The 12,238-nt window shown below is 42.6% G+C and overlaps 1 protein-coding gene across 3 annotated transcripts in view; it reads right to left on the bottom strand.

Moving 5' to 3' along the window:
- Positions 1 to 8,995, bottom strand: part of AFF1 (ALF transcription elongation factor 1) — a 177,027-nt gene extending 168,032 nt beyond the window's left edge. For all 3 annotated transcript variants that reach the window (XM_081060387.1, XM_081060389.1, XM_081060391.1), the window contains exon 1: positions 8,832 to 8,995. The gene's annotated coding sequence lies outside the window, so the exon portion shown is untranslated. The remainder of the gene's footprint in view (positions 1 to 8,831) is intronic.
- Positions 8,996 to 12,238: the final 3,243 nt, after the last annotated feature.

The raw sequence follows: 12,238 nt of genomic DNA, 5'->3' as shown, positions 1-12,238 counted from the left end.
ATTTTCTGAGGGATCTGGCCCCTGGGGACAGTCAGGGACTTGTCTGGGCAACTCAAATCACAGCTTTGCTGGAAGGCACAATTCTTTCCATAGAGGCAGGGGCAAGGAGGCTGCATCACCAGATTATGCACTATCTCAGGTATATCTCGCAGAAAGACGTTATTCGGCCTTTGAAAGGCTGTTTAGGTGCCGATGCATGATGTGCTCAGCTGTACGCAGTAGTCACGCAACTCAGATATAAGGTCAGGTTAGAATGGAGGCCTGTTGTGGTCAGGAGAGTATTATCCTAAACCACTGCTAACAAAGGAAATACTATATGTTTCGGTTTAGCAATTCTTCAAAGAATTTTTCTTAAAAATATTCACATATCTACAAGGGGGTATGTGCAATAAAATATTGTTTATAATAGTAAGAAAATGGGTGACCATCTGATACATACCAACACAGAAATGACTAATTAGGATATATCACGAAATGCGACGTGACATCCAAAGAGAATAGGTTTATCCAAACAAGACGCTGAACAAAATGCACAATATGAGACACTTTGTTTAAAAAGAAAATGCGTCAGACAAACAAAAATAAATTTTAAAAAGGAAGCAAAAGAAAATGCTTCATTACGCTTGTGCATGCACAGATACCACACTATTAGTAGCAGCTTTTCTGAGAAAGGGCACTTCCACCTTTGATTCTGCATGCTGAGTCCATTATTACCTGTGTAAACAAATGTTTTTTTCCTCCAAATATGGATGTTGAGGGGAAAGTGTACTGGCCTATAAATAAATATTAAAATCAGAAGGTCTTCCTGAAGTTCTCATACATTTTTATATTTTTTTTACTAGATTATAAACACAAAATGGGATAATAAATGGGGAACAATTTAAAATCCTCCCATTAAAAATAGCAGGGACAATAATACCAACTTGGCTCTCTTTAAAAACGGAGTAGCGCTGTACAGCAGGGTGAGACCAGTGATCCCTTTGGGCAAATTAAGCCCTACCCGCCTCAGTGCTCCCCTCTGTAAAAGGGGAAATAGCCTATTTTACAGTTACCGAGAAGAGTCAATGATATAATCCAGCTAAAATGCCTAGCACAGGGGCACATCATAGGCATTCTATATGCAGCAGCTCTTTGTATTTCAATCAGCAATGTCTACATTACACGTTGTGTACGTGAAACAAACTATGTTTCACTTTGGAGTGCCCCTTGCCAGGTCTATTTGAGTGACCTTTCTACAGTCCTTCCAGTCTCTTGCAATGCAAATTTATTTAGAAATAAAAATGTCAAGTATATTAAACTGCTTTTCTCCTCAAAATAGGTAAAATAATTCAAATTTAAAAATACATATATTTTTTAGTTTCATAGACATGCATAGCACACACACATATATAATTACAAGGAAGGAAAAAGGGGAAGGAGGAATTTAAAATATGATTCAAGATATTTTCAATTATTCTGTTGTGGTCTTTCAGTGTTTCCAAAACCTAGCCCATTCAAGAACACTTCCCCTCAGGAGTCTTTACGATATATGCTGGTTAAAAGGCCTGCTTGCACCCTACTACCACTGTGATCACAAGAAAATCAGTGTTCTCCAAGGTTTCAGCTTTCTCATCAGTAATACAGTGCTTGTTATAAAGTTATGGGGTTGTTGTAAAGTTAAATAAAATGTTTGGGATATTTCTAGCACAATGGTAAGTAGTCAATAAGTGGTAATCATTGTTGTTCTGGTTATTTCTCTGCCAAGCAAAGCACATGCTCAGGAGAATCCATACATTAGAGAAGCTTCGCAAACGCACGAACATAGCAAAGCAGGTCTCCAAGTCCCATGACCATGACCCAGTTTCCAAAGGAGAATGTGAGGAAAAGAACTCGGCCTGGAGGCCAGAGGATGCCTGGACTTGTCAGTAGTCCCTGGTCAGATTTACTTCCCTTCCCCTTCCCCACACGTCCCCTCCAGGGACAACAGTCTCTTGGTAATAGGCCATGTGTCACGGGTGAGTCACTGGTCATACACTCTGTTTTCATCTGAATTCTCCAGAACTCTACCCGGAGCAGATCATAATCTCCCAGAGGCCCCAAACTAACCAGATCACCTACAGTTCCTTTATCTTTCCACTGCCACATGGAGCCCACAAGCTTAGAAAGCCATAATGGGACACAATTTCCCCAGCTGTCTCCTCTGCACTTCAAATCTTTGTTCAAGGGGGGCTCTGGAACTACTCCCAACTCAAATCCACACCCCGTATCTTGTTGGCTCCCTCTCCTCCTTTGGGTCGCAGCTCAATGATACTTTCTCAAAGAGGCCTTCCCTGATTACAACAGCTAACAGCACTGTTCATTCCTCAGCCACAACCTCCAACCAAACCCCTCTCGATTCCATTATACAGGAGTGTACCTTGCTGTAAGTAACAGCTGCTTAATTAGGAGAGGTTTGCATTTCTCCTATATTAAGTCTAGAAGACAGCAGCTACTGGTATAGCTTCAGCTGTTCAATAAGGACATCGGAACCCTGTCTCTTTCTGCTGGGTCATATCCAGCACGTCGTCTTTACACTTGTCATGTCCTGGTACGAAAAGGTTGCTGCCCTAACACCGCCATCTTATCTATATTCCAGGCAGGAAGAAGATGAGAAGAGGGTGGTGTGGCTATGCCTCCTTCTGTCAGAAAAGCAAACTCCTTCCTCAAAACCTTGGCTATCAAAAAACCAGAACTAGGTCATATGGCCTCGAGCTGCAGGGGAGGCAGAAAAATCAGGGTACAAATTGTCATCACTGGCTGAGAACAAACACGATCTATTACCTGAGGCTGGGTACAATGTAGTCCTACACACAATTAAGGTTCTCTTAGCAACAACAACAACAAAATGGGAATGTGCATTGGGGAAGAAAATAAGTGTTGGCCACACATCTTTTCATAATATTTATCCACTATCTGAAATTAAGTGATGCTAAATAGACAGACGTTAATTGTCTGTATTTCCTGAACTGAATGCAAGCTCCAGGTCCAGCTTTACATACATATCCCCAGTGTCTATATTTTAAAATATGTGACTGTCAACTTTCTCACAGTAGGCAGGTGTTACAGGCACTGGAAAATAGTGAGCATAGTTTAGGTTATGGTATCGTACCAAATGATCCCACAAATCTCAGTGGCTCGACAGAACAGAGAATTATTTCATGCTCATTCTTTATGTCCACTGCATCCTGGTGTGCTGGGGTACGGAGGAGGGTGGGGAGCTTTTCTCCATTGAGAAACCCAAGCTGTGGGAAGTTATACTATCTGGAAATGAGGCCTCAGTGTTTCTTGTAAGAAGAGAGAGTTGGAGGGTCTCCGAAGAGGCACTTAAATGCGTCAGCACAGATATACACAGTACTCCTACAGACAGCCCACTGGACAGAAGGAGTCACAGAATTCTGGGTAACCACATGGAAGTGGAGAAACATGGGAGGGCACATGAATATTAGTAGTAAATGTTTCTGCCTCACTCCCCAGGGAGTGGTAAAATAACATATGATGCATTATCCCCAATTAAGAATTTCGACCCATTAAAGAAGTTTCTTGGAACAAACTCAAAGTTAGGGATACTCAGTAAATCAATTATTTCACTTATAAGGCAACACTTATCATTTAAAAAACATATTTTTTCCTTCAGGAGTAATAATAGGAAATATTTATGTAGCACTTATGATCTGCTCCAAGTACTTGCCAAGTCTTAGTACCTTTAATCTACCCAACTACCCAATAAGGGAGACATTACTATATTGTCAGCCCCACTTTATAAGGGAAAGGAAAAGTGCTGGGAGCCAGTCTCCATGGGTCTACGGCATTGGTGCACATTGCACCGAATGCTGTTGCTCCAGACAATCTTTAAGGATGCCTGTATGGAGAACAGCCTCGAAAAAGAGACAGTGTCTCCTTCTAGAGCAAAGGGCAGCATGTTTACCGTCCAGTATCATCAAGATAATGTATCCCTTGGAGCAAAGGCAAGCATGCCTACTGCCCATTACAAAAGACTGGGATTCCCAAAACTCAGGAGTCCTCTCCGTAATGCAACCCAGTGTGCAGGTGTCACCTGGCTCTCTTCGCATGTCCCTTTGGAAATGCAGACTTAGGGAACCCGTGTAAAAAAATCTTGATATTCTGGCTACAGCTATTATGATGAATAATAAACTCATTCCCAGGAGTCCATGAAACTCTGGCCAGTTAACCTTGTTAGCTTGAAAGGAGGGTAAATTCTCAGAGACTTCACAGTTTTAAAAACAAGTTCCTTGCCTAAGGTCTGACAGCTAAGTAGGTGGCATATCCAAGATTCAAGCCCAAGCTCTCTGGCTGAGAAACCATGCTGTTCAATTCTCTTCTGTCCTCCAGTTAGTTCTCAAAGTGTAATTCCAGTCCGCATCACCTGTGAACGTGGTACAAATGCAAATTCTTGGGCATTACCCCAGATGTACTGAATCAGAAACTTACGTGGGGGTGGGGCTGGAGAGACACAGCTGTGTTTTAACAAGCCTTCCAGGAGATTCTGAGGCTTATTACAAGTCCGAGAACCACTGCTATACTGCATATATTTACCAAACCTACCAGATTGAAGGAAATGGCATGGGTCTATCCTGATTTATATAGGGCTGGGAACCGAATTTCATAACTTGAGCAACAGAGTTGAAGCACAAAGGGAGATGATTCATAAGCCCTTGCATTTAATTTTTTAGGAAGGTAAGAGTCTTTATCTGGTATAAATAAACATCACGTTTATTTAAATACCACGTCTGTTTAAATAGGTTTGCATATTTTCCTCTGGAGTCACAAATATATGTCCAGAGTGCTAAATGAAAATACCTCCTTTTTCATTCCCATAATAATCAGAAAGAATGACTTAGCCAAGGAGAAACACTATGTATATTTTAGAGTCAAGCTGTAATTCTTGAAAAACAGGAAACCACATATCAACCCAGCCAACACAGCGTACCGCAGTAGAAAGGGCACCAGGCTTTGAGTCAGTCAGTCACTTCTTCAGCTCAATTTCCTGATTTTAAAATGGAAAATGAACTCCAACTTCAGAGTTACAATTAGACTCAAATGATATGTCATATGCGAGCCATTGGTAAACAAACAGCTTTTGTGCTACAGGAATGTCAACTCCCCCTACATGGGCTCCTTTTCTTTCTTTATCATGGGGCCATCACAGTTTCTCCAGTGCTTAGAGTACTGTCTGGCACAGAGAAGATGTTCAATACTTATGAGGTATTAGGAATGAACATGAGGTAGGAATGATGTAATCGATTCCTCTGGGCTCCACTTGTCACAATAACCACAGTCTTTTAATAGGAAAAAGTCACTCTAATAAGAAACCCTTAGTCATGTTTAAAATGGGCCAGATAATTTAAGAAAATCAGCTGATTTTCTTCCCCTGGAGAACACTAGTGAAGGAGTTGTGTCCTAAGGCCTAAGGCAGAAACTGCTACAGTATTAGCAACCTTGATGATGGCTTCATGGCCTCATAGTTTCAAGTCTACAACAAACTGTTATGCACATATAAACGGTCAAAAATAAAGGATGTGCACCAAAAGATAACCACATGTTACACACTTATTTCTGCACTGGGGTAGAATTTTAATACATGGATTACAGGCTTTATATAATCTATTTTAATAAAATCTGAGACTTAATTCAGCCAATATTAAATAAACTACAACTGTTGTATAAAAGGGAGACTGCTAGAAAATCACGCCAATTAAATATCATTTGGGAACAGAAACCATTGTTGAATTTATAATTTAATGAGAGAAATATAATTTATTTACAAAAACTTTTGTATACTTGCGGTAAATGCAGTTCCTTAATTTGTGCTCTTTCCAACATACTTTCTCAATCTCCTGAAAAATTAGTTAACGGTCTAGTCTTGAAATAGGGGAACTTTGGGCTTTTAGCTTCAACAGTCGTATCTCAGATAAGATAGCAAATGAATTCAAGTTGAAAGACAGTTTTCAGTGTAGAGCTTTAACAGTAAGAATAACATCCCAGCTATGTTGCCGTACCTTAAGAGACATCTGCAGGGTATATTGTTCCCTGTGTACGTTTTTTACAATGATCCAAATATTTATATGTAAATTAGCTCTACCTTTTAAAATGTGGAAGCATAAATCCATCTCAAGATTTGGAACTGGTAACTAACTTCAGACAGGATTATGCACATTTGTTTTGAGCACAAATTAGAGTTGAGCATGAAAATCCTTTCACTTATTTCTTTAAAAATATTGAAAAAAGTTTGCCTTTTCTAAGCTTGATGTTTTTACCCATCTTTCCAACTCCCAAGGCCACAATGATTTGCAGAGGTGCCTCATAAAGATGCAACTCATACATAGGTATCGTATATTGAACAGTACCTTCCAAATTTAATCCAAACCCCAATTAAGCAAGTATCTTAGTCAATAAAAAAAAAAGTAACAGTTCAACCAACTGCTTACAAAATTCAGTTAAAGCGGATCAGAAACAGAAGACACCGAGTTTAATGTAATCTAACTACCAACTGTTATAACCCCAGTGAAACAGTGACTTCTGGTGGCAAACAATGCACGTTATTCTCCATCTGGTAGGAGAAATGTTTATAATCACTCGGGCTTTACTCTTCCCATAAATCCTGTCTCTGGAAGATTGTTGAATTCTAATTTAACACATGATGATTCTTTGAAATTGTATTTTTACAAAGTTGAAGAGTTTGTAAGCAAATGACAAATGCCAAAGACACGACAGAAACTCAATTGCTACAGACATCTTAACTCTGATGTGTTACACTTCACTTTCTTCCTGCAAGTGGAAAGCAAAGAATTCATGTAATATACCTGCAAGTACCACATCCCCAGTCTCATAATCCCTGTAAGTTATATTTAGAAAAAGAAAAGAAAGGGGAGGGAGAGTCACCAATATCGAAACTCATTTTTTTTCAAAGCCTTGTATCCCACTCTTCAACACCTCTTTGTCTTAATGTGATCAAGTCTGTCCCAAATTCTTTCCTTGATTCCCTCTCTCCTAAATGAGCTGAACTCAAATTGGTTTTCCTAGTTTTAAGTACTAGTTATCTATTCTCTTGCTTTCTCTCTTAGTCTCCCTTCATTCTCTTGGGTCATTAGTACTCTCCATTCCTTTTCTGCATGTTTATACATAAAATACTTTCCAACACTGGCAAGAGACACCACCTTTAAATTAAAGCATGCAAACCATCCAGAATTTTCAATTCTCCTGAGAATTTATTTCCAGAATCTCTACTCAACGAATCCTTTCCACTAAAGATGAAAGGCAAGCTAAGGAAATACATTAGACAGAGGAAGTAAACATTGAAACGGGGCCATGCCTAGGTATTCTTAAGCCTGTCAGCAGAACTAGACTCCTGTGTCCAAAAGTCTTTCTTTTCTGTGCTTTCTATCCCCACCCGGAATTTGACACCACGTGGGTCTGGGAGAGGTATCCCACTGACGCCTACCTTCCACAGCTCTGCAAGGTCTTGCTCTGAAATAATCTTGCACAAGGAAAATCCCCACAACTCTCAGGCCACTCCCTCGCCTGACGTTTCTGTGCCTCAATTATTGAGCTCTGCTCACTCTCCAACTATCCTAGGGAACACTGTCTTCGCCTTAATTTACCGTTTCGCCTTGAAGGTTTAAAATCTGTCTGGTTCCTCGACGGTATATCATAGCCCCCGCATCCCGCCTGCAACGTGCACCAACATGGTTAAAATGACCCCATCCCACCTTTAAAATACAAAACATTGTCTGTAAGTCCCCCCCACGCCAACAGACCCAGGCTCCAGGAATTTTCAGACACATGTCCACCTTCAAAGCCAAGGGTCTTCCTGGGACAATTTACATAACAATATGGGGGTGTGGAAACTCCTAGAAGACAAACTGAGTTCGGGACCCTCGAGGAGCTCTCGCAGCTTCATTAACGACCGTTACATTAAGGTAAAGTATGATTCATACGACCCTCCATTTCCTGTCCCTTCTACTTTGCCCACCCCGGCGCTCGTAAGGTTGGAGGGCTCTCATGCGGCAGTCACAGAGGATCAGACACCAAGGAGAAAATTACCAAGAGAAATTAACCAGTCCCACGCTCTGCAGGCGCCGCCTCCCTGAACCCCAGGAGCAAGTCTCAGCGGTACCTCCAACTTTTCCCCTCCCTCTCGAGAGTCTGCGGACCACCACAAGCGCCTCCCTCTCAATCACAATTAGCTGGGACTGGAACCACTAATCTCTCTGTACTAGACGCAAGGGGGAGGGGTGACAATGTCGGGAAGAGGGGGGCTCGGGATAGAGAAAAGCCCCGCTTTCAGCGCCCCCCCCCCCCGCCCCGAAACTTCTGGGACTCTTTTATTACGCAACCCTGGGACCAGGTTCAAACAACGGAACATCTTTCCGCCAAGATGCGGGGCGCTCCGGCAGATGTCGGGTTTTGGGGGGACAGAAGTGAAGGAGAAGGATGGGTTTCTTCTTGTGGTCCCCTCCCCGGTTTTTCTAGACGATACCTGCTGCGTATTTGCACGTAAGGGCGGTGCTAGCTCGCTCCGCGAGGTCTACGCCCGCTCTCCCTGAAGGTTCCCACCGGAAAAGTGGGAAGGCCAGCGACTTGAGTCAGCTTGCTGGGAATCCGGCAGCGAGGCGGGGGAGAGCCTGGGCTTCCCAGAAATCAGCGGCGGTGGTTCGGGGCCAGGCTGACACGCAGCCCGGGGAGCGCAGGACTGCGCTTACCTGCCAGACCCTTGGTCCTCCCGTCTTGGGGGCCTTGCGCCCTCCCCGCCGCCGCCCTCCCCTGACCTGTTGCGGTGGAGAAGGGGTACGCACCCTGCGGTGCGGAGAACGCAGGGCAGCGTGTCCTCCCGCGGCTCAGCGGCGGCTCACGCACTCCGGGGGCGACTGTGACGCGCGCAAGCCGCGGCCGAGTGCGCACTCGACCGCTCCGGCTTCGCAAGCTCCGAGCGCCTGTCTCCCCACAACGCCCGGGAGGCGAGGCCACGCCCTCCGCGGGAGGCCACGCCCCCCGCTCCGCCCTGCCCACGCCCTCTAGCTGGCGCCACCAAAATGGTGAGGAACCTGGCGGCCCTCGGCTGGAGACCGTTGGGAGGATGGAGGGGGAGCAGCAGCTCTGGATGAATACAGCAGTGACAGCACCCGCAGCGTGGGTCGCCCTGCCCTGGGCTGGTGTGGGGCACAAGAACCCCTTCGCTTTACAGCGAGATTACGCTCTGGGTCAAGTTCTGGCTGAACGTGTCAAGAAGCCTGTTTGCAGTCTCCAATACAACTGAAACAGAATCCATGCCCTTTAAAGGAAGTGATAACTAACATCTGGGGAGCTTTTAAAAGGCTTCTCACACACCGACCTGTCTCATCTTCACAACAACCTTATGACATACAAATTATCGTTGCCGTTCTTCAAATAATGAAACCAAAGAGCTGAAAATAAGTGTTGTGCCCAATTGTCACAAGCTACAAAGTGGCTCTGGAAACCAATTCGGAGGCTTGAATTCCGCCTCCGGGTTCTTGCTCTTCACCAGCCCGATCCTAGAAAATTCTAATGGATGTAGGGGCTTTGGCAAACAGAACCAAAGGAAGGAGGGAAAGCTAATATCTAGTTAAGTTGCTACCCGATCCCTTCTATGAACATACCTACCAGGGAACGCATCAAGCTGTCTTCTTTCCGTCATGTCACCTTCCTCCCTGAAAGAGATGCAGAAAGATTACATCAAATGGCCCAGGTAGGTCGTTTTTCCTAAAAGCTTAATGGTTTAAAGTGGGTGAAATTATTTGCAGAAAATCACCTCACTCAAGTGTAACATAATGTAAATGTAAAGAATATAATGTATGAAAATACCCCTCTCCTGGCCCTGTGTTCTTTGTTGTTGCTGGGGCTGCTGCTTGGCCCTTCCTGACTCCTTCACTGTCCCCACCAACAGTCTTTGACTGAAAACCTAATCTATAGATATTTTCCTTTCCAAGTTAAACCCTTGGCTACTTGACTTAATTTTCTATGGAATGTTTCACAAAATGTAATATTCTCCCTGCTCCCTATGTTCCCATGATGATACGGATTTGATTTACGTTACCAGCTAAAATAACTAAAGTGTCCCTGATGAAATCAGGTGTGCCTCTAGATGAAAGCTTTGGAGGTCACCCCTGAGCAGGGTGGGACAGGCGTCACCTCTGACAGACGGGTGTGCACTTAAAAGTTTCTAGTAGATATTGAGACCTAATCATAGCAAATATTTTAACCTTTTTGTTACGGAAGTAATATATTTCACTGTAAAATACGTATATATAAGCATGGTATTATTTTATAATGTGAAGGTTTTTATCACTCCTATTTAAAACTTTTTCCTTTTTATCATCCCATAATACCTCATACTACCTTCAAATTGTAGTCAACTTAGTAAATGATGTTGATAATGGAAGTTTGATCATTTTATTTTCCTGCTTTTGAAGCTGAGGGATGTAGTTTTGCAAATTTTTTGTTGTTGAAGATCGTGCAGCTTTGGTTCAGAGAGTAACTAGTTCATTCCATTTATATGAATATTCTTAAGGCAGGGTGCTGGGTGAAGGTCCACATCAGAGACAAAGATACAGCTCCTGTTTTCATGAGATTCCAGTGCCCAACAGGAACAAGCGGGTACATAAACAATTCTAGTGCACACTTCTATTGAGTAATTTCCAGAAAGGTGGTAGGTTATTTAAAAACACTTACATCAAAATAATTTTCTCATGATAAAGAAAAAGAGGATAGTCACTTCAGTGAGTTTTTAGGTTGCCTTTCTGCCTTTTCTCCAGATCACATTATATAAATGGTTAATAAGCAGCCTATTTTAAATACTACCCTGTTTCCCAAAAAATAATACCTACCCTGAAAATAAGCCCCAGTTATGATCGTCAGCCAGATGGGCGCATTAGTGTACTATGACAATATTCCAGAAGAAGATGACATGACTGTATTTGAGTAAATGTAGATTGTTGTACATGAAAAAATAAGGCATCCCCTGAAAATATGCCCTAATGCATCTTTTGGAGCAAAAACTAATACAAGACCCGGTCTTATTTTTGGGGAGATACAGTACAAGACCCAGTCTTATTTTCAGGGAAACACAGTAGTAATTTTACTACATCTATTTTTTTTAATTATGATAAAAAAAGTAATTATGCAATAGAGATACAGATATTTAGCTTTTTAGATACACTTTCAGCTATCTTCTTCATTATAGGAATTCTTTAGTTACATTTTTACCTCACTCAGTGCAATTCTAGCACTTTTCTTAATCTTGACAACCAAGTCAAGTATATTTCTGATCACGTTTCTGCCAAGGTGAAGCAGGTCTCTGACATCAGTGATCTTTTATTAAACAGAACTGAAAAAAGTGTTTTCCCTTTTTAATACAATAATGGTACATTTTTAGCTGCCTCTTCATGTGAGGATTCCTGAGATGTTATCTGACAATTTCAGCCATGACGTTACTTAAAATTTAAAGACAAAGAAGTTAACCCCATGTGTCTCAGAGAGGCTCATGGGCCGTATTCTCAGAGTACCTGTACCGGGAGACAGGAATGCATTAAAATTGAGACTGGTGGGGATTGTGCTGGCATCACAACAGAACAGCTGTTTGCTTGGCCAATCTGAGGTCTTCCTAAACTCTACAGTCAGTAACACCCAAGCATTTTAAATCAGCAGTTTCCAAAAAGACTGCATTTATATTTCAAAGGGCATCAATTTCTTCACAGTGTAAATAAATCTTAACTGAGGAAAACAACTAACCCAGAGTTGGGGGAAGGCGATATAATTGAGGAGAGGGTGACAGAGGAGGAAGGATTAGCCTAAACTAGGTAAAGAGAAGTGGAGGAAGAGCCAGTTCCCAAAAAAGAACACAAAGATGGGGAGGAGGACCTTGGGGGCAAAGATTATAAGGGGCAGGGATAAGAAATAAAACAGGAAAGATCAACCAGAAGCTGATGGTGAAGGGCCCTACATGCCAACCTAAGGAGTTTTCCTTTCATGCTAAGTGCAGTGGGTAGGAGATTGCTTTGCCCAGGTCGCATTTTACAAAAATTGTGACTGCCGTGTAAGAAAACGACTAGGAGACAGTCAGGCTGCAGTCCTAACCCCCAAGGCCATGACAGAAACTGCACTACATAGTTTCTGCCGTGGCCTAGATTGTAGGCAGATACAGAAATTCCTTGCTTTGCTTCTCTACCGGGGAGGCAGCTATGCA

The sequence above is a fragment of the Rhinolophus hipposideros genome, assembly GCF_964194185.1.
Source record: "Rhinolophus hipposideros genome assembly, chromosome: 1".
Taxonomy (NCBI): Eukaryota; Metazoa; Chordata; class Mammalia; order Chiroptera; family Rhinolophidae; genus Rhinolophus; species Rhinolophus hipposideros.
Note: the sequence above shows the minus strand (reverse complement) of the source record. Positions and strands in the feature narration are given on the sequence as shown.